Consider the following 25,622-nt stretch of genomic DNA (forward strand, 5'->3'; position numbering starts at 1 on the left):
AAGGAGTTTGATCAAAATCTTGAACTGACAGTAGAAATATCCTTTTGTATGTTGACCTTTGTTGACAGAAGTCACTTTAGCTTGGCAGTGAAAAGAATGGCTGCTAGCTTGACAAAGAACTGCACAAACCAGGTTCAAGCTGGACTTTGGACCCTGGTATCTGCAACGACTCCATCAACTCCTAATCTAGCAGCTCTGCTGGGTCCAACTATTTTACAGAACATTTGACAGACCTGTGGAGCAGTGAGGACACACAAGAGTTGATCACATGATCCACTGAAGCGCCATTTTACCTGCCACTGAGGTCACCAACATGAGCTGGAGTTGGGACTCTTGAACTGAACCTGGTATCACAGCGACACCTACTGCTGCAAAATGGAACAGCAACATTGAACCCAAGTACAGGATTGGAGGGAGACTGATGGTCGCTGTTTGGGTTTTTGAAGAACAAGGAGGGCGTGGCTTCAAGTTGGATTCTCAGAGACTATTTCCCCAACCTCTACATTGGAATCTACACTGTCATCCAGTCATGTGACTGAAGTCATCCAGTCATGTCAGTGATGTCACTCTGCAGGACTGTCATTGCCGTCACATTATAGAAAAGAATCCAGACTCCACTTTTATGAGGCAGTTTTGGTCTTTAAACACTTGACAGTTCCAGGAGATTTAGTCTGGCTCAAGATCTTCAGATCAACCCAGGACAGAAGGCTATGACTGAGAAGAAAAGTGCACTTGATCAGCTTCAGTCTCTGTGTGACAAGAGATGGACAGAAAACCAGAATTTGTGGGGACAGGTTTCTAGTCTTGGACAAGAGAAGATTATTGCATATCAGCTGGTAGAGAACATGTCTGCCATGGTGGGCAACCTTGAATCTGTGAGGGAGGAGAACCAGACTCAGATCAGAGACCTGAACACACAAGTCCACAATCTTCAGCTTGAGGTGAAGATGGTTTACAAGGAGAAGTGTGACCTCAAGTGTGAGCTCAACTCCATCCAGGCAGAGAAGAACAAAAGGAGAGAAGAACTCACTGAGAAGAAGGCGACTCTTGAACAGCTGAGGTCCCAGAGTGAGGAGAGAGAGGCAGAAAATGGATGTTTGAGGAGACGATGCAGTAGACGAGTTTCTACTGCATCTCAGGAGACAGAGACCTTCGCTGCAGAGTTGGCCCACCTCGAATCAAGGAAGGACCAGGACCCCACAAAGAGTGAGAGTCTGAACGGTGAAGTTCAGAGTCTTCTATGTGCAGTGAGAACAAAAAAGAAGAAAAGGAACAGTGCTCAGTGGGAAATCCTGGGAAATCTTCATGATTTAAAAAGCTGTTTGAAAGAGGAAAATCATAACCTTCAAGGGAAGGTCCAGCAAACTTCTGAAGAGCAAGCAGACTCTCCCCTACGTCCAGCCAGAGAAGAGCAAGCAGACTCTCCCCTACGTCCAGTCAGAGAAGAGCAAGCAGACTCTCCCCTACGTCCAGCCAGGGAAGAGCAAACAGACTCTCTCCTACGTCCAGCCAGAGAAGAGCAAGCAGACTCTCCCCTACGTCCAGCCAGAGAAGAGCAAGCAGACTCTCCCCTACGTCCAGCCAGAGAAGAGCAAGCAGACTCTCCCCTACGTCCAGCCAGAGAAGAGCAAGCAGACTCTCCCCTACGTCCAGCCAGAGAAGAGCAAGCAGACGCTCTCATATGTTCTTCTGCAGAGGAGCGATGGGATTCTGCTGCATGTCCTGCTACTGAAAAGCAGAATGATGGGGGCACCCTGGAGACTGGACCTGCTCCGGGTCAAACCAGAGGTCTACTGAGCCGTGAGACATCTGGTGTAGAAGATGCTCTGTTCATGTTCATAGTTTCTTCTTTGTGTGCTTTTCCTCAACTTTGTTTTCTTTGTTTGTTATATATGATGATACCTTGATCACCACAGCAGTTGATCCCAGCTTGATTAGCTGAGTGCTTTGCAGTCTAAAGCACTTTAGTGACACCTGTGGGGTCCCTTATCCTCACTGACCACAGGGATTCAGCCTCAGTGAAGGAGAGTGAACCTTCCAGGTTGCAGCTCCTAGACTCTGGAACGCTCTCCCACTGGACATGAGGACGCTGGGGACGCCTTCAGAAAGAAGCTAAAGACCCATTTGTTTAGTAATATTATTGTTCATGATGGAATCGTCCCTCTGTACCTGCCCACACAGGTCAAGAGGTCAACTGATTCCCTGTTTAAAACAGCTCTTCATCACATGGATGTGCATCCCAACAGTCAGAGCTCACAGACGCTCCTATTCCCTCCGGTGGGAGGCACTACGAGTGACTGATGAGGGTCAGGGGGGTCAGGCTAGTCCAGATAGTGGGTCTGTATGAGGATGTTAGGGAGGGATAAGGTAGTGACAGAGTTCAGGCTGTAGTTGTGCTCCAACAGTTGAGACAGGGCAGGACAAAAAATGACCTCCTGATGGCGTTAGGAGTGATTCTTACAAGAACCAATCAATAAAAGTGGGTGGTGACCTGCTCATGTGACGCTTGTGTTGATGATTACTGGGTCTCCTCCATGCTCATTTATCATGAATGAATCCCTCTGAGTAAAACACCTGATGACTCCTGAGTTGGTTCACAAAATGTGTGAATGTGTGTGTGTGTGTGCGTGTGTGTGTGTGTGTGTGTGTGTTCCAACTGGAAGGAAACTGAATAATAACCAGACTAACTTTTTTGTCATGGACCAAGTCTGGTTGACTCACTAAATTCATAACTCAAGTGATTATTTAATTAATAAACAGAACATTTGTCTCAAGTCATGATCAAATTAATGTAAAATCTGAGCAACGAGGGTTTAAAAATGTTCCAATGAGCCAAACCAATGTTGACAGTTAAAAGAAGCCAATGCGGGAGGATTCTTTCTGTCTCAGCAGTAAAGACCAATCCCACAGCTCACGTGAAGCATCAGGTCCTCTGTGAGAGGTGGGAATCCAACCAGGGACCTTTAGAATCCACACCAATCTTCCCTGACCTCATAGAAACTGGAACCTTTCAACAAATAAATTCTAATTCAACTCAGCAGCAACTCTAGAACAGTTGCTAACTTGCTAATTCCTATTAGCTCCAGATCAGACAATGCAGGCTCACCTTCACGCTTGGTTGTACGACCACCACCAGTTGAAGCTTCTCTGGTTCAACAAACTCTGGGGACTCAAGACACAAGTCAGCACCGGTGCAGGTCCAGATCCAGATGTTAGCTGAGGGGGACAATGGCTTAAGGGAGCTCCAGGTAGCTGGTTTGAACTGGTCCCTCATCTCTGTGAGTAGAAACCATCTGAGGTGGAGGGGGAAGATCTGCTTTGACCTCCTGATCTCCCAGTAAAGCCAGTATAGATGTTGAGCTTGGAGGAGTTGATGGCCTCCTTCATCTTCTTGTTGGAGATGTTTGATAAACTCAGCACCACCACAGATCAGAGGAAAGTCCACTTGTCAGCTGGACACTGGAGTTTCTAGTGACCTGCAGGATCTTAGTTGTGGTGGCAGCAGGCCTGTTCCAAGAGCTTTGCTCACATTCCTGATCAGGCTTCATAATGGTTCTGGACCACTGAGTGATAGAAGCTGATCCTGGGGGTGGACTGTCTTTAGGGGGCTGAGGTGTGTGGTGGTCTTGGTGGACCCTCTGCATCTCAAGCTGAGACAACAGAGTCCTGTGTTCTTGAGTCATTGTGTATAGTCTCTGTTGTTTGAGCGCTCAGTGTGGTCCCTGATGGTCTAGTGGCTAGGATTCGGCGCTCTCACCACCGCGGCCCGGGTTTGATTCCCGGTCAGGGAATGAGTTATTTAGAGGTTGAGGGAGAGGTGATCAGGTGGTCCACATGATGGTGGAGGTGATGAACTGTGAATCCATCATGGCTCCACTCTCACCCCCATTGTAGTGTTCTTGGTTCACTCTGCCATGGCCCCATGTTGAAGGGTGACTGTCTCATTCAGGTTCAACCCTTTGTTAGACTCTATTAAGTCACTGACTCCAGCAAGGACAAACTCTGTAATCCTCCTTAGTAGCTTTGGTTCCTTGCAGCACAGAAAGTCCATTCACTGATGTAGGAACTGGAAAACTTAGAGCTCCATTCCTTCCTCCATTGAGCAGAACAAACAGAGAGCAGTTCCTCCTACAGTTCTCAGAAAGTCTGAGGGCACCAAAGAAAGGAGAGAAATGCAATCAATGTTGAATTCATTTACATTTCTTATATTTGATCAAAGCTTAACTTAACTTAATAAGCTTAATAAGCTGCCATCAACCTTGATGATCAACTCCTTCACTGTGTAGTTCAAAGTCCCTGGTTTGATTTGTTTCAGGACTTCAGAAGCTCCAATCCTCTCAAAGTTCTAGTGAGAGTGGAAGAGATTATAAATGACAGAAGCAGGGCCCTCACTCAGAACTGAACCAGCTCAGTTGGGAGAGCGTTAGACTGAAGATCTAAAGGTCCCTGGTCCGATCCCAGGTTTCAGCAGAGGAGCAGCATTGACTTTACTTTCCAGTGGAGGAACTGCAGACATGAAGGAAACTAACATCTTGTCCTGTGCATTCTTACGACATTCAGGACATTTTTGGAGCCTCTTGTTGGATTTTGCCACAGAGAATCAGAGCCAGTCAAAAGCATGGTGGACTTTAACATGGAGGACTGAACAAGTCAAGAAAGCATCAGTTTGACCTTCACAGGTGTTTCTTTTCCTGTCTCAATGCTGTAGAAAGAACCTGAGTAGCTCAGATGGTAGAGCATCAGACTTTTAATCTGAGGGTCCAGGGTTCAAGTCCCTGTTCAGGTGCTGTGGAGGTTCCAGTGTTTGACAACATGGTACTGGATGAAGTTTAGTGTTGAACAAACTGTCATCATCAAAAGTAGAAGTGTTCTTGTCTTGCCACTGTGAGACAGTCGCTAGAAAACTGACCAACAATAATTTCATGTGGCATGCAATTAACAAAAGACCACAAATGACACTGGTCAAGTCAGTTTTATTTCTATTGAACCAAATCACAACAAAGTTCTCTCATGACTCTTTACTAGTAGAGCAGGTCTAGAACCAAACTCCTTCAATGAACCTCCACCCAACAATTCTCCATCAGCAGCACATCCTGCAACAGTGGTGATGAAAACCTTCCTTTTAACAGACAGGAACATCGAGCAGATCCAGGATCAGTGGGGACGGCCTTCTGCTTTGACCGGTTGGAGGGAAAGAGAGCAGGAGAGCGGGGCAGAGACAAAGACAGATAATGGAGGAAGACAGATATGCAGAAGGAAAGAGAGGGACAGAGATAAAGAGAGAGATTAGTGAAGAGACTGATGGACAGACGGTGAGCAGGTGGAGCTACGGGTGGCACTTTGAGCCTCTTCAGGTCTGCAGCCTCCTCCAGCAGCACCCACATCTGGGATGAGGGGAGCCTGAAGGCTCTGGAGAAGGAGACGAGTTAGTAATACATATGAGTATGATTTATGTATGACACATATAGGAGGACAGAAAGGAGGAGAGAGAAGCCCAGTGCACCATGGGAGATCCCCCAGCAGCCTAAGCCTATAGCAGCATATCTAAGGGCCAGCCTAAGCAGCCCAACTATAAGCCTGATCAAAAAGGAAGGTCTTTCGTCTGCTCTTATAGGTCAAGAGGGTGTCTGCATCCTGGACTGAAACTGTGAGACGGTTCCACAGGAGGGGAGCCTGATAGCTGAAGGCTCTGGCTCCCAGTCTACTGTTAGAACTCTAGGAACCACCAGTAACCCCGCATCCTGGGAGTGAAGGGTTCTAGCTGGATAATAGGGGACTAGGAGCTCTGTCAGGTATGAAGGAGCCTGACTGTTAAGGACTTTGATGGTAGAAGGAGAATTTTGAAGTCTCTTCTAAATTTGACAGGGAGCCATGCAGAGAGGCCAGTACAGGAGAGACATGGTCTCTTCTACTAGTTCTAGTCAGGCAGCAGCGTTCTGGACCAGCTGGAGAGTCTTGAGGGACCTACTGGTGCAGCCTGATAGGAGGGAATTGCAGTAATCCAGCCTGGAAGTGACAAAGGCATGGACAAGTTTTTCTGCATCTTTTTGAGACAGGATGTGTCTGATCTCAGCAATGTTTCACAAATGAAAGAAAGCAGTCCTAGAAATTTGCTGAATGTGGGCATGAAAGGACAGATCCTGATCAAAGAGAACTCCTAGGTTCCTTAGGGTGGTGCTGGGGGCCAACGTGATACCTTCCAGGGTACCTGTCTCATTAGATAAACTTGTAAAGTGTCATGAGATAACTTCTGTTGGGATTTGGCACAAAATAAATAAAATTGACTTGACTTGATAGAATTAAATTTAAAGTAGAAAACTCTTCCCTCTTCAATCCTGTCACTCAGTGTTGTAAACTGTTTCAAACAAATTCTACTGTTCAACAGTTCAAGTGTTTCTAATGAAGCTGAATGTTCTCCTCTACTTTCCTCAATTGGGTTTCTTTCATGTCCTCCTGAGATCAAAGACAGAATTCTAGCTACTGTCAAAGCCCTGATGACATCATCAGGAATTCTGACTTTGATCTGGAGACACTTGCTTTAATCTGAATTTGATCCGGCTAATGTTTTAGTTTAGGTTGCATGATACCGACCACCTCATTTCTCCTGATGGACTGGTGACCTGTCCAGGGTGAACCCTGCCTCTTGAACAATGTCACCTGGGATCGCCCCCCCCCCCCCCGTGACCCTTAAAGGATAAGAATAGAAAGTGGATGGATGACTTCTCTAGGAACGTCCTGCTCACATTGGTCTGTCTTCATTTTGACTCCTCCCACTGCCACAATGACCAGCCTTTATACTCTTGGTGACTGGGGCCCTGGTTGCTGCAGGCCTCAACACCAGCCTGTGGTTGTGAGCAGGGCAGAACAGAACTGACAGTATCTCCCATGCAGGACCTGGGTCAGCGCCTGGTGCCAGCTGGGGCACCGCTTTAACCTGGACCCCTGGAAGATCTTCTCCAGGAACTGGTCTTTTTCAATCGAAACAGCGTGAAACGTCAAGTAAAGAAATGGGATTATTTAATTCACAATGAGGCCTCTGTCATAAAACAAAATGAACAACTGACTACCTCACCATGACAACCAGGAGGTAACCTGGTAGTCAGAGCAGTGATGCTCAGGTCTGTGGACTCAGGAGAGGGTTCTTCTTTCGGTCACAGGTTTGAAGATACCAGTGGAAGAGAGAGGAAAGGCTATGAGAAACCTGCCACACCTCTCCAGTGACTTGGGACATGATGGCAGTGGTGGGATTTGAACCCACACCTCCTCAGAGACTGGAGCCTAAATCCAGCGCCTGAGACCACTCGGCCACACTACCTCACTGAGCTGTTCTCTGAGTTGGTCTGCTAAAGGCGTGTTGAAGAGGAAGTAACATCATGATATCAAACTTATTCTGAAGGGGGACCCCTTCCCTCCACGGTCACAGGAAGTGACGACAGCACCGCTAGAAGCAGGAAAGAAATGGTAAAAGGACTCAGTTTGTACAGAGCCTTTCTACCTCAGCAGCACTCAAGGAGCTGAACAATGTCCTCTCATTCACACACACTCACACACTGATGCTGAAGGCTGCAATGCAAGGAGCCAACCTACTCATCAGAAGTATTTAGGGGTTCAGTCTCTTACTCAAGGACACTTTGACATGGTCACCAGGGGTAGTGAGGATGGAACTGGACCCTGGTATCTGCAACGACTCCATCAACTCCTAATCTAGCAGCTCTGCTGGGTCCAACTATTTTACAGAACATTTGACAGACCTGTGGAGCAGTGAGGACACACATGAGTTGATCACATGATCCACTGAAGCGCCATTTTACCTGCCACTGAGGTCACCAACATGAGCTGGAGTTGGGACTCTTGAACTGAACCTGGTATCACAGGGACACCTACTGCTGCAAAATGGAACAGCAACATTGAACCAAGTACAGGATTGGACGGAGACTGACGGTCTCTGTTTGGGTTTTTGAAGAACAAGGAGGGAGTGGCTTCAAGCTGGATTCTCAGAGACTATTTCCCCAACCTCTACATTGGCATCTACACTGTCATCCAGTCACGTGACTGAAGTCATCCAGTCATGTGACTGAAGTCATCCTGTCACGTGACTGAAGTCATCCTGTCATGTCAGTGATGTCACTTGGCAGGACTGTCATTGCCGTCTCATTCTAGAAAAGAATCCAGACTCCACCTGTGGCTCCATGTTAACTGATGGACCTCTGGTTGGAGGCTGGACGATGATGTTTGGACTTGAAGGAAAACTCCTTGTCCAAATTCCATTGTGTTCAAATTTAAAGTCCCACAATAAGAAGTAGCTGAATCTGACGGGTGAAGGTTTGGAACTACAAGATGGTGATGTTTTCTTGACTTGATGCTCTGACTGTCAGGGTGGATGACAGCTTCTTCTGCTGCTGCATCTGAGTGGCTATGATTGCAGGTTTTACCTCCCAAGGTTGTTTGGTTCCAGGGGACATTTTAGAATTCCAGTCCCCAACTTTGGCTGTTCTGAAACTCTTCTCCTGAATCACTCCTGAGCTGCAGCAAGAACAAATACCAGTGCCAACCAGATCAACTTAATGGCTGTTTTTGTAGTGATTTGGTTCTAAACAAATAAAACTGACTTGACCTGATTTGGTGCCTCATGAGGAGAAAATTTGGGCACAAATGTTGGACAAGAGTGTTTTTGGAGGGGTGTTTTTTTGTTGTTGTTGCAGTGTTGTAAGTCACTGTACCTGCAGCTAAAAGATTGAACTTTCTCCAAATGTCCTCAAGATGGTTTCCAATGACATCAGTTGTCACAAGAGGAAGTCTGCATTTAAACACACTCAAGTGTGCCCAGCTATTCTTATGAGAACATTCGATCAACTTCATTCTATGTGCAGCCTAACCTTAATCTTAATCTTTATTTGAAACTAAACTCAATCCAGACCTTCACTCTGAAATTCATGCAAGAACTCACAAACTGCATTGCGCTGCATCAGGGCCAGTCTTTGGTCCCCATGAGGACGAGGACTCCTGATCAGTGTTGATGATGGAAATGGTCTCCAACACCATAAAACAAGAAATACACACACGTGTAAACACACACAGTGACCCCGCATGTCGTTTCTGTCCAATTTAAATTTTCATTCATTACCCAGAACCTCTCAAAAGCCCTGAAGAAAAATTGAATATTTGGAGTTTGAAAGCCATAAATCACATCCATATCATCTCGTCCATCTCAGTCTGACCTCATCTTTGTTTGTTGTTTTTTAAAGAGGGACAAATTGGTACTTGGTTAAAAAAGCACTCTGGGAAAATGATCCTGCTTTCAGGGAGGTCTTTGGTGAGTTTGCTAACAATGCAGAGAACCATGACGGAACCAAGCACAAGGCTGCTGCCCTCTGCATCACAGCTACACTTTGGAGTCTGTTTGAACTGAATGTGAAGGGTCTGACATCATCACACCAGTACGACAACAAGAGACCGTGAACCAAAGAAAACCTTCACTGATGAGTCCATGGATCTCATTGATCTGTGCCATTTCCTGATCTTCAGGTTCTGTCTTTGATTTCTTTCTTTGATGTCTAAATTCTGTGCTTTGGTGTCTTTCGTCAGTCTTTGAATTTCGGTTAATAATAAAAAAGAAGTCCCAGCATATTTCTGCAGACCATAGATAGGGATTTTACCAGCTACACCATAGCAACCCTCTTGCTGTCTGCTGCTGTGCCATTGAAAAGTAAGACAGCCTGGAAAAGAGAAAAGGCTCATATTGGTGATGTCATCATAAATATATGAAGGTCTTGTTTCAAAGTAACTTGTTATTTTGTTCTTGGTTGTCATGGTGACTCGTGGTATCAGGGCTCCATTGATGATGTCATTTTGTGGTGGTTGTGTACGTGTGACACTCAAGGTGAACACACTCACAGCTGATTGGACCAACTCAGATCAGCTGTTCTGAACCTGATACTCAGAGTTTCCATCTCAGTGTCAACTCAGGAGTGACTGAGGAGAAGAGTTTCAGAACAGCCACAGTTGGGGGACTTCCATCCAGCAGCCATTTTCTATCCCTGTAAGGAGTGAAGGGATCTGGAGCTGCTGGGTTCAGGTGGATCCAGAACACAAGATGGAGGTCAGTCAGGACCCCAGAAGGAGACCAGCATCTGGAAGGTGGAGATGCTTTAATCTGACACCGTTGTGTCAACAGTTCTGAAATCAGAACAAAAATAAACAGTAGTATTTCCACCTCACACTCCTGCATGTATTCAAGTGAACAGGAACACAGATTCATGCTCAACTTCTCCTGTGTGTTCATCCACTGTCACCAAACAACAACCAGACTGAAGACCTCCTTCATCCCCCGAGCCATTAAACTGTTAAACTCCTCACTGGAGGGGGGAGGGCCAACAGAAGGACTGTAGGAGAGGGCTGAGCACCATTAGCTTGCCCCAATAACAACCGGACACTCGTGCAATATAAGAGACTGTACATTATTATTATTATTATTATTATTATTATTATTATTTTAATTATTATTATTATTATTGTTTTTTATTATTATTATTATTATCATCATCATTATTTTATTATTTTTTATTATGAGCATTTATTATTTATGAGATTAATGTTTGTAATGAACAATGTTTGTAATGTTTGTTCATAATGTCTGTTTGCTCAAAATAATTATCATGAGCATTTATTATTTTTTATTATTATTATTATATAATTCTTGTTACTACTGCTATTATTATTTTATTATAACTATTATATGTTTTATATTATATCATCATCATTATTATATTATATCATCATCATTAGTATTGTTATAATAACAATTAAGAACAATTAATATTATGATTATTCCTGTCACTATGCATATATACATAACCATCCAGGTACACACAGGCACCCGCACATATACATATATATATATATATATATGTATGTATGTATATATATATATATGCATATATATGTATGTATGTATATATATGTATGTATATATATGCATATATGTATGTATGTATGTATATATGTATGTATATATATATGCATATATATATGTATGTATGTATATATATATGTATATATATATATATATATATATATATATATATATATATATATATATATATATATATATATATATAGTCTTTGTTTTTTCTTCTTTGCTATTTTTAGTCTAATCTATGGTAACAGTGCTGTGAATGTATGTTGAGGAGAGTGCAATTTCCCTCGCGGAACGTCCAAAAGGGATTAATAAAGTAGTCTGTCTGTCTGTCCAAACCAGACAAAAGGGGGTTTGCTAGCATGGCGATCAGCTGTAGTTCACCATCTTATCCAGGTCACATGACTCAAGAGTAGCGTGGCCGTCTGGCAACCAAAGGGTGGCTGGTTTGATCCTCACTTTCTCCAGTGACCATGTCAAAGTGTCCTTGAGTAAGAGACTGAACCCCTAAATACTTCTGATGAGTAGGTTGGCTCCTTGCATGGCAGCCTTCAGCATCAGTGTGTGAGTGTGTGTGAATGAGAGGACATTGTTCAGCTCCTTGAGTGCTGCTGAGATAGAAAGGCTCTGTACAAACTGAGTCCTTTTACCATTTCTTTCCTGGCTTCTTCAAGCGGTGCTGTCGTCACTTCCTGTGACCACGGGAGGGAAGGGGTCACCCTTCAGAATAAGTTTGAAATCATTGTTACTTCCTGTTCAACATGCCTTTAGCAGACCAACTCACTGACCTGCTCAGGGAGGTAGTGTGGCTCAGCGGTCTAAGGTGCTGGATTAAGGCTCCAGTCTCTGAGGAGGCGTGGTTTCAAATCCCACCACTGCCATCATGTCCCAGGTCTCTGGAGAGGTGTGGCAGGTATCTCCTCTCTGTGCTGGAGGTGTTGGCTGCTTTTATCACTCTGGGTAGAAAATGTCCTGAAAGAAAACCTTCACTGATGAGTCCATGGATCTCATTGATCTGTGCCATTTCCTGATCTTCAGGTTCTGTCTTTGATTTCTTTCTTTGATCTCTAAATTCTGTGCTGTGGTTTCCTTGGTCAGTCTTTGAATTCTGGTTCGTAATAAAAAAGAAGTCCCAGCATATTTCTGCAGACCATTGATAGGGATTTTACCAACTGCACCATAGCAACCCTCTTGCTGTCTGCTGCTGTGCCATTGAAAAGTAAGACAGCCTGGCAGTCTACACACAGAGATGAGGGGTCGGTTCAGAAGAGCGAGCAGGAGTCTGGGCAAGTCTTTTCATTCAGTCCCTGGTTCAAACAATTGTCTCCACCAACTTAAACATGGGTCTGGACCTGCACAGGTTCCAATTCCTGTCTTGGTCCCAAGGGTTTGTTGAACCAGAGAAGCTTCAAGTGGTGACGCTCATCCAACCCTGCATGAAGGTCAACCTCCATCATCTGCTGCTCATTAGCAGGGACTTAGCTCCAATGGTAGCATGCTAGCTTAGCATGTGAGAGGTAGAGGGATCCATGCCCTCCTTCTCAGAATACTTTAGCTTGTTCTGTTGATCAGAGGAGCTGCTGGGTGATGAATGCTGATGTTTGTCCACTGCTGTGATAAAGTGTCCCCTGTTACTGAGATGAAGATGAACACCTGCTCAGTTCAAAGCTGCAATCAAACCAGGGACTTTGAACCACACAGTGAAGGAGTTTGTCATCAAGATTTACGGCAGCTTTGAAACTTCCCACCATCTCCTGAATGTGGAGCAACTTGTCCTGCCAAAACTGTCCCCTCTTCCATTCTTAATAACACCTGTCCTGACTGGCAATCACGCTGGGCTGCAGCAGTGAAAGCGCTGAATGCAGCCAGGATACACAATGACTCAGGCAACACAGGAATCTGTTGACTCAGCTGGAGAAGCAGAGGGTCCACCAAGACCAGCAGACACCTTCATTCTTGATTCTTGATTTCAAGGGCAGCCCCTTGAGATGCACCATCTCATTTTGGAGGGGGTCCTGACAAATAATGACCAACAATACAACAATAATAAAAGTAGATTCTATTTTCAACACAAGGACACACACATCATACACCCAGGTACAGGCCAACAATGTTCCCCAAAGCCCCCCCCCCCCCCACCATCCAGTATTCTACAAAGTATGATCAGAGATCCCACTGCAGAATAAGAGTGGGCCTGTGTTCACATACTCATACATTTACACACCCATCTAAATAAATACTGCTTCCATGCACCATTAAAGTACACAATGCATATTCATACACAAATATCCACATATTTACAGTACAGAGAACAAACAAGAACAAGTAGAGAGTGAATCCTGGAGAGAAAAGGGGAGGTGCATCAGAAACAAGAGCAGATGTTTGAAAATGCTTGATGATTTGAAGATGAAAAGGAAGAGAGAGACCAAAGTGAGGAGGAAAGGTTGTTCCAATCTGATGGAGCTTTAAATACAACCGGTCAAAGCAGAAGGCTGTCCCCACTGATCCTGGATCTGCTCGACCTTCCTGCCGGTTAAAAGGAAGGTGTTCATCACCACTGTTGCAGGATGTGCTGCTGGTGGAGAATTGTTGGGTGTAGATTCATTGAAGCAGTTTGGTGCTGGACCTGCTCTACTAGTAAAGAGTCATGAGAGAACTTTTGTTGTGATTTGGTTCAAACAAATAAAAATGACTTGACTTGATTTGGTGCCTCATGAGGAGAAAATTTGGGCACAAAAGTTGGACAAGAGTGTTTGTGGAGGTTGTGGATCAAAGTTCTATTGATATACAACACAGAAAATAAAACAATGTGAAGCAGGCTAATGAACAATAAATCAAATATAAAAATGCTTTATTTCAAGATCTAGAATATCTTGTGAATATCTGGAGCTTCATTCCAGCAGCAGACCTCCTCAGGTGATGACTTCATATTTGACATGTTTACCATTCAATGAGACTCATTGTCAGTCCATTGAAATCTACTGGTGTTCCTGGTGAGTTGATTTAACAACATGAGCTGACAGAATCTACGTTCAGGTAGGAACCACCACATCCAGGGGTCTGGACCTTTGAGCAGGCAGAGCCATCAAAGTAGCAGACTAAGCTAGCAGACATTAGCATTGAGAAGAAACTGATACCTGAGCCTACTTTTGGGTCTGGTCAAGTGATGACACAATAATATGACATCATTGTCAGACTGACGCCTGCTCAACACTGACCAAACACTGCCCTATTGCATTGTGGGAAATTTCTGCTTGGCTTGTGTCCATCAATACACACAAAGAAATTTATCTCATGCTGCCGTGACCCGGATTCGAACCGGGGTTGCTGCGGCCACAACACAGAGTACTAACCACTATACGATCAGAGCCTCCTCAACAGCAGCTTGAGCTTCTATGTCTTTGTCTCATTGAGTGTTGCGGCGGAAAGCTGTTGAACAGCTGATGCGCGACTGCGGCGGCCCCTGATGCAGGAGACGGGCCAGGACCCGTTCAGAAGGTGGTGGATATTATTCTTGGTGTTTTTAGGGCATGTTCCCACCCATCTTCACGTGGGTGACAAAAATTGATTTTTTGTAAAGATTTCGGCGCGAGTTCGGCCTGTCAAATTCTGATCGGGGCCAGTTTGGTTGTGTTGTCTGCAGCGTCTGGCGCGCTCAGCGGGAGCGAGTCCGATCATTATAAAGGTGGGTCAAACAATTTAGGTTGAGACGAAGGACGGCACGGGCAGAGCAGACGCAGGTCTTCATTCCACCCGCAGAGCTGTAGAGCATGGATCATGTCAAGGACTAAATGAGGGGAAAGAGAGCAGGAGAGCAGGGCAGAGACAAACACAGAGAATGCTCTCCTAAAACAAGGACTGTTCAGTCAATGGTAGAGCAGAGTGGTGCAGAGGAAGCGTGCTGGGCCCATAACCCAGAGGTCGATGGATCGAAACCATCCTATGCTAAAAGAAGAAAAATAAAATGAACCAGTGTCTTTAGAAATGTGTGTCTGTTAAAAAGAGGTTCATAAGGATTTTGTCTTCCTCCACAATCACCAACCATTGTGAGAGTAAACAACAGTCCACTTTCTGACTGAAGCAAAAGTAGACTTCAAAAGGTTTTTCTGATTCAACATAGCAGCTAAATTTCCATTTCCATTTCCTGAACAGGACAGGTTAAAAAAAAGGGAATGTCATGACTTCCTCTGTATGTTGTATGAGGGTTTGTTCAGATGATTCTAGAAGAATAAATCAAAACCTCATCATTGAACATGAACATTAATCACTGATGACTGTTTTAACTAAACCTACTGGATACTGTGGTGCCTGATGAGGAGACAACTTGAGTACAAAGTTGAAGAGGAGGCTTTTTGGAGGGGAGATGATTTTATTTGCAGTGTTGTAAATCAAAATAACTCCAACGACATGATAGAATTTTCTCCAAATTTCCTGACTAAGATGGATTCCAAACCAAATCAGCTGTCACAAGGGAAAGTCTGCATGTAAACACACACACACACACACACACACACACACACACACACACACACACACACACACACACGTGTATCAACATGATGTTCCGAATGTTTCACTGTCTGTGGTTGTCCAGCTCTCCTTGCCTCTTCACTGTCATTGTCAGAACTCGGAGCAGTCTTCCTCTCCAGGTGATGTCTCTAAGTGATGATGATTGCTGTCTGTTCAACCAGCTTCATTTGTTGATATCTGAGAAGGACTGAAGACAGCAAAGTGTGCTGATTGGCCAACAACCCCTCACAGGTCAAAGGTCACTGCTCTGAGGCGGACCAGTTTACTGTAACAGTGGTGGCACCATCCACTGCTGGCGCTCTCTTCAGTGCTTCTTGTTTCTGCCCTTTGTGTGTGAGCTCCTAGAGCAGCTGGTCCGGCTCCTCCCCCTTTTCTTTTCTATTCCACTAATTTATTTTTTGATTTTCTATTTTTGTAATTCATCATCGATCTCGGCTCACGGTCGCTACACTCTTGACCTCCTGTGAGCCTTGAAGAGAGAGAAGCCACCTTTGTGTCGGAGAAGAGCAGCTTAGTCCAGGCAGCCAGCAGCCTGAGACCAGAGGGTAGCCCATCAACGCGCTTCCCTTCTTCATCGAGCGAATCTCAGCGGGAGCCACGGTCGACGAGGTGGAGGCTTTGGAGGCCGTCCTCCCACCAGTTCGTTGGAGAGGCGTCGTACATCGATGGGAGAATCCAGCTGAGAACGTCAGCCGGTTACGTTGGTTTTCACCGATTCAGGCCTGGACTCCTGTCTCGCTGCCAAACTCCGCCTGACTCCGTAGAGCTGGTCAGCCTCCACTCAGTCCTCTTCATTTGGTTGGAGGTCACCATCGTTCATCCTACACACCTTTCCACCTGCCTCTTAGCCGTCTACTTGAAGCTCAGATAAATCCAGGCTAATTCATACCTGCTACTCAATATGGGCCTTAATTACTCTGCTGGAATTATCACTCTGTCTTAAGGGTTTTCTTAATTGTATTAAATCCTCTTTAATTTCCAAGAAGTCTTCCAACTCATTCATTCATGCAAGCCACTGATCCACAAGACCTCATTGATGAGCTTCAACCTGAGACTGATTGTTTCTCATTGGACGAGACACCCATTCAATGAGACTCATTGTCAGTCCATTGAAATCTACTGGTGTTCCAGGTGAGTTGATTTAACAACATGAGCTGACAGAATCTACGTTCAGGTAGGAACCACCACATCCAGGGGTCTGGACCTTTGAGCAGGCAGAGCCATCAAAGTAGCAGACTAAGCTAGCAGACATTAGCATTGAGAAGAAACTGATACCTGAGCCTACTTTTGGGTCTGGACCTTTGAGCAGGCAGAGCCATCAAAGTAGCAGACTAAGCTAGCAGACATTAGCATTGAGAAGAAACTGATACCTGAGCCTACTTTTGGGTCTGGTCAGGTAATGACACAATAATATGACATCATTGTCAGACTGACGCCTGCTCAACACTGACCAAACGCCGCCCTATTGCATTGTGGGAAATTTCTGCTTGGCTCCCGTCCATCAAAACACACAAAGAAATTTCTCCAGAATCAGGATTGACAGTGGATACAATTGAGTCCACACTGGTTTTTCATTCTGAGTCAGGTGCAGGTGTGGAACTTCAGACACAGCCTGTGTTTGTGTTGTTCATTCAGTGATTTTTCTTACAATTCCCAATCAAAGCCCCACATTGCTAATGAACTCAAAATGATGCTAACAGTAATGTAGTGATAGTTGCTAATAAACGAAGTGATGCTAACAGTAATGTAGTGATAGTTGCTAATAAACTAAGTGATGCTGACACTCATGTGGTTAGAGTTTCAAGTAACCTAAAAATGATGCAGACAGTAATGTAGTAAGAGTTGCTAATAACCTCAAAGTAATGCGACAGTGATTTCAGAAGAATTGCTAATGATCTCAAAATGATGCGACAGGGATGTAGTAAGAATTGCTAATGAACTCAAAATGATGCTAACATTGAAGGAGTGAAAGTTTCGAAAAACCTCAAAGTGATGCTGACAGTAATGTAGTAAAAGTTGCTACGAACCTCAAAATATTGCGACAGTGATGTCGGAAGAATTGCTAATGAACTCAAAATGATGCTAACAGTAATGGAGTGAAACTTTCAAATAACCTCAAAGTGATACTGACAGTCATGTATTAAGTGTTGCTAAACCTCAAAATAATGCGAAAGTAATGTAGTAAAAGTTGCTACGAACTTCAAAATTTTGCTACAGTGATGTCGGGAGAATCGCTAATGACCTCAAGATGATGCTAACAGTAATGTAGTGAAAGTTGCTAAGAAACTCAGTGATGCTTACAGTAATGTAGAAAGAGTTTCGAACAACCTCAAAGTGATGCTGACAGTCATTTAGTAAGAGTTGCTAATGAACTCAATTCAATGCTACAGTGATGTCATGAGAATTGCTCAACAACTCAAAATGATGCTAACAGTAATGTAGTGATAGTTGCTAATAAACTCAAAGTGATGCTGACCGTAATGTAGTAAGAGTTGCTTCGAACCTTAAAATAATGCAACAATAATGTAGTAAGAGTTACTACGAACCTCAAAATAATGTGAAAGTGATGTCACAAGAATTGCTAATGATCTCAAAATGATGCCACAGTGATTTAGTAAGAATTGCTAATGAAATCAAAATGATGCTAACAGTAATGGAGTGAACGTTTTGAATAACCTCAAAGTGATGCTGACAGTCATGTACTAAGAGTTGCTACGAACCTCAAAATAAAGCGACAGTAATGTAGTAAAAGTTGCTACGAACCTCAAAATTTTGCTACAGTGATGTCGGAAGAATCGCTAATGACCTCAAGATGATGCTAACAGTAATGTAGTGAAAGTTGCTAAGAAACTTAGTGATGCTTACAGTAATGTAGAAAGAGTTTCGAACAACCTCAAAGTGATGCTGACAGTCATTTAGTAAGAGTTGCTAATGAACTCAATTCAATGCTACAGTGATGTCATGAGAATTGCTCAACAACTCAAAATGATGCTAACAGTAATGTAGTGATAGTTGCTAATAAACTCAAAGTGATGCTGACCGTAATGTAGTAAGAGTTGCTACGAACCTTAAAATAATGCAACAATAATGTAGTAAGAGTTACTACGAACCTCAAAATAATGTGAAAGTGATGTCACAAGAATTGCTAATGATCTCAAAATGATGCCACAGTGATTTAGTAAGAATTGCTAATGAAATCAAAATGATGCTAACAGTAATGGAGTGAACGTTTTGAATAACCTCAAAGTGATGCTGACAGTCATGTACTAAGAGTTGCTACGAACCTCAAAATAAAGCGACAGTAATGTAGTAAAAGTTGCTACGAACCTCAAAATATTGCGACAGTGATTTCAGAAGAATTGCTAATGAACTCAAGATGATGCTAACAGTAATCTAGTGATAGTTGCTTAGAAACTCAGTGATGCTTACAATAATGTAGTAAGTGTTTCGAACAACCTCAAAGTGATGCTGACAGTCATTTAGTAAGAATTGCTAATGAACTCAATTCAATGCGACAGTGATGTCGTGAGAATTGCTCATAAACTCAAAATGATGCTAACAGTTATGTAGTGAAAGTTGCTAATAAACTCAAAGTGATGCTGACAGTAATGTAGTAAGAGTTGCTACGAACCTTAAAATAATGCAACAGTAATGTAGTAAGAGTTTCTATGAACCTCAAAATGATGCCACAGTGATTTAGTAAGAATTGCTAATCAACTCACTGATGCTTACAGAAATGTAGTAAGTGTTTCGAATAACCTAAAAGTGATGCTGACAGTCATGGAGTAAGAGTTGCTACGAACCTCAAAATAAAGCGACAGTGATGTCGGAAGAATTGCTAAAGATCTCAAAATGATGCCACAGCGATGTAGGAAGAATTGCTAAAGAACTCAAAATGATGCTAACAGTAATGTAGTGATAGTTGCTAATCAACTCAGTGAGGCTTGAAGTAATGTAGTAAGTGTTTCGAACAACCTCAAAGTGATGCTGACAGTCATGTAGTAAGAGTTGCTACGAACCTCAAAATAATGCGACAGTGATGTCAGTAGAATTACTAAAGATCTCAAAATGATGCGACAGTGATTTAGTAAGAATTGCTAATGAACTCAAAATGATGCTGACAGTAATGGAGTGAAACTTCCAAAATAACCTCAAAGTGATGCTGACAGTCATGTAGTAAGTGTTGCTACGAACCTCAAAATAATGCGACAGTAATGTAGTAAAAGTTGCTACGAACCTCAAAATATTGCGACAGTGATGTCGGAAGAATTACGAATGAACTCAAGATGATGCTAACAGAAATGTAGTGATAGTTGCTAATCAAGTCAGTGATGCTTACAGTAATGTAGTAAGAGTTTCGAACAACCTCAAAGTGATGCTTACAGTCATGTAGTAAGAGTTGCTACTAACCTGAAAATAATGCGACAGTAATGTAGTAAAAGTTGCTACGAACCTCAAAATATTGCGACAGTGATGTTGGAAGAATTGCTAATGAACTCAAGATGATGCTAACAGTAATGTAGTGATAGTTGCTAAGAAACTCAGTGATGCTTAAAGTAATGTAGACAGAGTTTCGAACAACCTCAAAGTGATGCTGACAGTCATTTAGTAAGAGTTGCTAATGAACTCAATTTAATGCTACAGTGATGTCGTGAGAATTGCTCAAAAACTCAAAATGATGCTAACAGTAATGTAGTGATAGTTGCTAATAAACTCAAAGTGATGCTGACAGTAATGTGGTAAGAGTTGCTACGAACCTTAAAATAACGCAACAATAATGTAGTAAGAGTTGCTACGAACCTCAAAATAATGTGACAGTGATGTCAGAAGAATTGCTAAAGATCTCAAAATGATGCGACAGTGATGTAGTAAGAATTGCTAATGAACTTAAAATGATGCTAACAGTAATGTAGTGATAGTTGCTAAACAACTCAGTGATGCTTACAGTAATGTAGTAAGTGTTTCGAATAACCTCAAAGTGATGCTGACAGTCATGTAGTAAGAGTTGCTACGAACCTCAAAATAATGCGACAGTAATGTAGTAAAAGTTGCTACGAACCTCAAAATAATGCGACAGTGATGTCAGAAGAATTGCGAAAGATCTCAAAATGATGCGACAGTCATTTAGTAAGAATTGCTAATGAACTCAAAATGATGCTAACAGTAATGGAGTGAACTTTTCGAATAACCTCAAAGAGATGCTGACAGTCATGTAGTAAGAGTTGCTACGAACCTCAAAATAATGCGACAGTAATGTAGTAAAAGTTGCAACGAACCTCCAAATGTTGCGACAGTGATGTTGGAAGAATTGCTCATGAACTCAAGATGATGCTAACAGTAATGGAGTGAAACTTTCGAATAACCTCAAAGTGATGCTGACAGTCATGTAGTAAGTGTTGCTACGAACCTCAAAATAATGCGACAGTAATGTAGTAAAAGTTGCTACGAACCTCAAAATATTGCGACACTGATGTCGGAAGAATTGCTAATGAACTCAAAATGATGCTAACAGTAATGAAGTGATAGTTGCTAATCAACTCAGTGATGCTGACAGTGATGTAGTAAGTGTTTCGAACAACTTCAAAGTGATGCTGACAGTCATGTAGTAACAGTTGCTACGAACCTCAAAATAATGCGACAGTGATGTCAGAAGAATTGCTAAAGATCTCAAAATGATGCGACAGTGATTTAGTAAGAATTGCAAAGGAACTCAAAATGATGCTAACAGTAATGAAGTGATAGTTGCTAATCAACTCAGTGATGCTGACAGTGATGTAGTAAGTGTTTCGAACAACTTCAAAGTGATGCTGACAGTCATGTAGTAAGAGTTGCTACGAACCTCAAAATAATGCGACAGTGATGTCAGAAGAATTGCTAAAGATCTCAAAATGATGCGACAGTGATGTAGTAAGAATTGCTCGTGAACTCAAAATCATACTAACAGTAATGGAGTGAAAGTTTCGAATAACCTCAAAGTGATGCTGAGAGTCATGTAGTAAGAGTTGCTACGAACCTCAAAATAATGCGACAGTAATGTAGTAAAAGTTGCTACGAACCTCAAAATATTGTGACAGTGATGTCGGAAGAATTGCTAATGAACTCAAAATGATGCTAACAGTAATGTAGTCATAGTTGGTAATCATCTCAGTGATGCTGACAGTGATGCAGTAAGTGTTTCGAACAACCTCAAAGTGATGCTGACAGACATGTAGTAAGTGTTGCTACGAACCTCAAAATAATGCGACAGTGATGTGGGAAGAATTGCTAATGATCTCAAAATGATGCGACAGTGATGTAGTAAGAATTGCTAATGAACTCAAAATGATGCTAACAGTAATGGAGTGAAACTTTCGAATAACCTCAAAGTGATACTGACAGTCATGTATTAAGTGTTGCTACAAACCTCAAAATAATGCGAAAGTAATGTTGTAAAAGTTGCGACGAACCTCAAAATTTTGCTACAGTGATGTCGGAAGAATCGCTAATGACCTCAAGATGATGCTAACAGTAATGTAGTGAAAGTTGCTAAGAAACTCAGTGATGCTTACAGTAATGTAGAAAGAGTTTCGAACAACCTCAAAGTGATGCTGACAGTCATTTAGTAAGAGTTGCTAATGAACTCAATTCAATGCTACAGTGATGTCATGAGAATTGCTCATAAACTCAAAATGATGCGAACAGTAATGTAGTGATAGTTGCTAATAAACTCAAAGTGATGCTGACAGTAATGTAGTAAGAGTTGCTACGAACCTTAAAATAATGCAACAATAATGTAGTAAGAGTTGCTACGAACCTCAAAATAATGCGACAGTGATGTAGTAAAGGTTGCTACGAACCTCAAAATATTGCGACAGTGATTTCAGAAGAATTGCTAATGAACTCAAGATGATGCTAACAGTAATCTAGTGATAGTTGCTTAGAAACTCAGTGATGCTTACAATAATGTAGTAAGTGTTTCGAACAACCTCAAAGTGATGCTGACAGTCATTTAGTAAGAATTGCTAATGAACTCAATTCAATGCTACAGTGATGTCGTGAGAATTGCTCATAAACTCAAAATGATGCTAACAGTTATGTAGTGAAACTTCCAAAATAACCTCAAAGTGATGCTGACAGTCATGTACTAAGTGTTGCTATGAACCTCAAAATAATGCGACAGTAATGTAGTAAAAGTTGCTACGAACCTCAAAATAATGCGACAGTAATGTAGTAAAAGTTGCTACGAACCTCAAAATATTGCGACAGTGATGTCGGAAGAATTACTAATGAACTCAAGATGATGCTAACAGAAATGTAGTGATAGTTGCTAATCAAGTCAGTGATGCTTACAGTAATGTAGTAAGAGTTTCGAACAACCTCAAAGTCATGCTTACAGTCATGTAGTAAGAGTTGCTACTAACCTGAAAATAATGCGACAGTAATGTAGTAAAAGTTGCTACGAACCTCAAAATATTGCGACAGTGATGTTGGAAGAATTGCTAATGAACTCAAGATGATGCAAACTGTAATGTAGTGATAGTTGCTAAGAAACTCAGTGATGCTTAAAGTAATGTAGAAAGAGTTTCGAACAACCTCAAAGTGATGCTGACAGTCATTTAGTAAGAGTTGCTAATGAACTCAATTTAATGCTACAGTGATGTCGTGAGAATTGCTCAAAAACTCAAAATGATGCTAACAGTCATGTAGTGATAGTTGCTAATAAACTCAAAGTGATGCTGACAGTAATGTGGTAAGAGTTGCTACGAACCTTAAAATAATGCAACAATAATGTAGTAAGAGTTGCTACGAACCTCAAAATATTGCGACAGTGATGTCGGAAGAATTGCTTATGATCTCAAAATGATGCTAACAGTAATGTAGTGATAGTTGCTAATCAACTCAGTGATGCTTGAAGTAATGTAGTAAGTGTTTCGAATAACCTCAAAGTGATGCTGACAGTCATGTAGTAAGAGTTGCTACGAACCTCAAAATAATGCGACAGTAATGTAGTAAAAGTTGCTACGAACCTCAAAATGTTGCGACAGTGATGTAGTAAGAATTGCTAATGAACTTAAAATGATGCTAAAAGTAATGTAGTGATAGTTGCTAATCAACTCAGTGATGCTTGAAGTAATGTAGTAAGTGTTTCGAATAACCTCAAAGTGATGCTGACAGTCATGTAGTAAGAGTTGCTACGAACCTCAAAATAATGCAACAGTAATGTAGTAAAAGTTGCTACGAACCTCAAAATGTTGCGACAGTGATGTAGTAAGAATTGCTAATGAACTTAAAATGATGCTAAAAGTAATGTAGTGATAGTTGCTAATCAACTCAGTGATGCTTGAAGTAATGTAGTAAGTGTTTCGAATAACCTCAAAGTGATGCTGACAGTCATGTAGCAAGAGTTGCTACGAACCTCAAAATAATGTGACAGTGATGTCAGAAGAATTGCTAAAGATCTCAAAATGATGCGACAGTGATGTCGGAAGAATTGCTAATGAACTCAAAATGATGCTAACAGTAATGTAGTGATAGTTGCTAATCAACTCAGTGATGTTGACAGTGATCTAGTAAGTGTTTCGAACAACCTCAAAGTGATGCTGACAGTCATGTAGTAAGAGTTGCTACGAACCTCAAAATAATGCGAAAGTGATGTCAGAAGAATTGCTAAAGATCTCAAAATGATGCGACAGTGATTTAGTAAGAATTGCTAATGAAATCAAAATGATGCTAACAGTAATGGAGTGAACGTTTTGAATAACCTCAAAGTGATGCTGACAGTCATGTAGTAAGTGTTGCTACGAACCTCAAAATAATGCGACAGTGATGTAGTAAAAGTTGCTACGAACCTCAAAATATTGCGACAGTGATTTCAGAAGAATTGCTAATGAACTAAAGATGATGCTAACAGTAATCTAGTGATAGTTGCTTAGAAACTCAGTGATGCTTACAATAATGTAGTAAGTGTTTCGAACAACCTCAAAGTGATGCTGACAGTCATTTAGTAAGAATTGCTAATGAACTCAATTCAATGCTACAGTGATGTCGTGAGAATTGCTCATAAACTCAAAATGATGCTAACAGTTATGTAGTGAAACTTCCAAAATAACCTCAAAGTGATGCTGACAGTCATGTACTAAGTGTTGCTACGAACCTCAAAATAATGCGACAGTGATGTCGGAAGAATTACTAATGAACTGAAGATGATGCTAACAGAAATGTAGTGATAGTTGCTAATCAAGTCAGTGATGCTTACAGTAATGTAGTAAGAGTTTCGAACAACTTCAAAGTGATGCTTACAGTCATGTAGTAAGAGTTGCTACTAACCTGAAAATAATGCGACAGTAATGTAGTAAAAGTTTCTACGAACCTCAAAATATTGCGACAGTGATGTTGGAAGAATTGCTATTGAACTCAAGATGATGCTAACTGTAATGTAGTGATAGTTGCTAAGAAACTCAGTGATGCTTAAAGTAATGTAGAAAGAGTTTCGAACAACCTCAAAGTGATGCTGACAGTCATTTAGTAAGAGTTGCTAATGAACTCAATTTAATGCTACAGTGATGTCGTGAGAATTGCTCAAAAACTCAAAATGATGCTAACAGTAATGTAGTGATAGTTGCTAATAAACTCAAAGTGATGCTGACAGTAATGTGGTAAGAGTTGCTACGAACCTTAAAATAATGCAACAATAATGTAGTAAGAGTTGCTACGAACCTCAAAATATTGCGACAGTGATGTTGGAAGAATTGCTAATGATCTCAAAATGATGCGACAGTGATGTAGTAAGAATTGCTAATGAACTTAAAATGATGCTAACAGTAATGTAGTGATAGTTGCTAATCAACTCAGTGATGCTTTCAGTAATGTAGTAAGTGTTTCGAATAACCTCAAAGTGATGCTGACAGTCATGTAGTAAGAGTTGCTACGAACCTCAAAATAATGCGACAGTAATGTAGTAAAAGTTGCTACGAACCTCAAAATGTTGCGACAGTGATGTAGTAAGAATTGCTAATGAACTTAAAATGATGCTAAAAGTAATGTAGTGATAGTTGCTAATCAACTCAGTGATGCTTGAAGTAATGTAGTAAGTGTTTCGAATAACCTCAAAGTGATGCTGACAGTCATGTAGCAAGAGTTGCAACGAACCTCAAAATAATGTGACAGTGATGTCAGAAGAATTGCTAAAGATCTCAAA

The 25,622-nt window shown here is 41.9% G+C and overlaps 2 non-coding genes across 2 annotated transcripts; one reads left to right on the top strand and one right to left on the bottom strand.

Moving 5' to 3' along the window:
- Nucleotides 1-4,713: 4,713 nt before the first annotated feature.
- Nucleotides 4,714-4,786, top strand: trnak-uuu (transfer RNA lysine (anticodon UUU)). Its single transcript has one exon. It is a non-coding gene; the product is annotated as a tRNA-Lys (tRNA).
- A 2,447-nt stretch (nt 4,787-7,233) lies between these two features.
- trnal-uag (transfer RNA leucine (anticodon UAG)) lies at nt 7,234-7,315 on the bottom strand. The gene has a single exon. It is a non-coding gene; the product is annotated as a tRNA-Leu (tRNA).
- Nucleotides 7,316-25,622: the final 18,307 nt, after the last annotated feature.

This window comes from Aulostomus chinensis, chromosome 1 (assembly GCF_037954235.1).
Source record: "Aulostomus chinensis isolate RoL2024-O1b breed Wild chromosome 1, RoL_Achi_v1.0, whole genome shotgun sequence".
Lineage (NCBI taxonomy): Eukaryota > Metazoa > Chordata > Actinopteri > Syngnathiformes > Aulostomidae > Aulostomus > Aulostomus chinensis.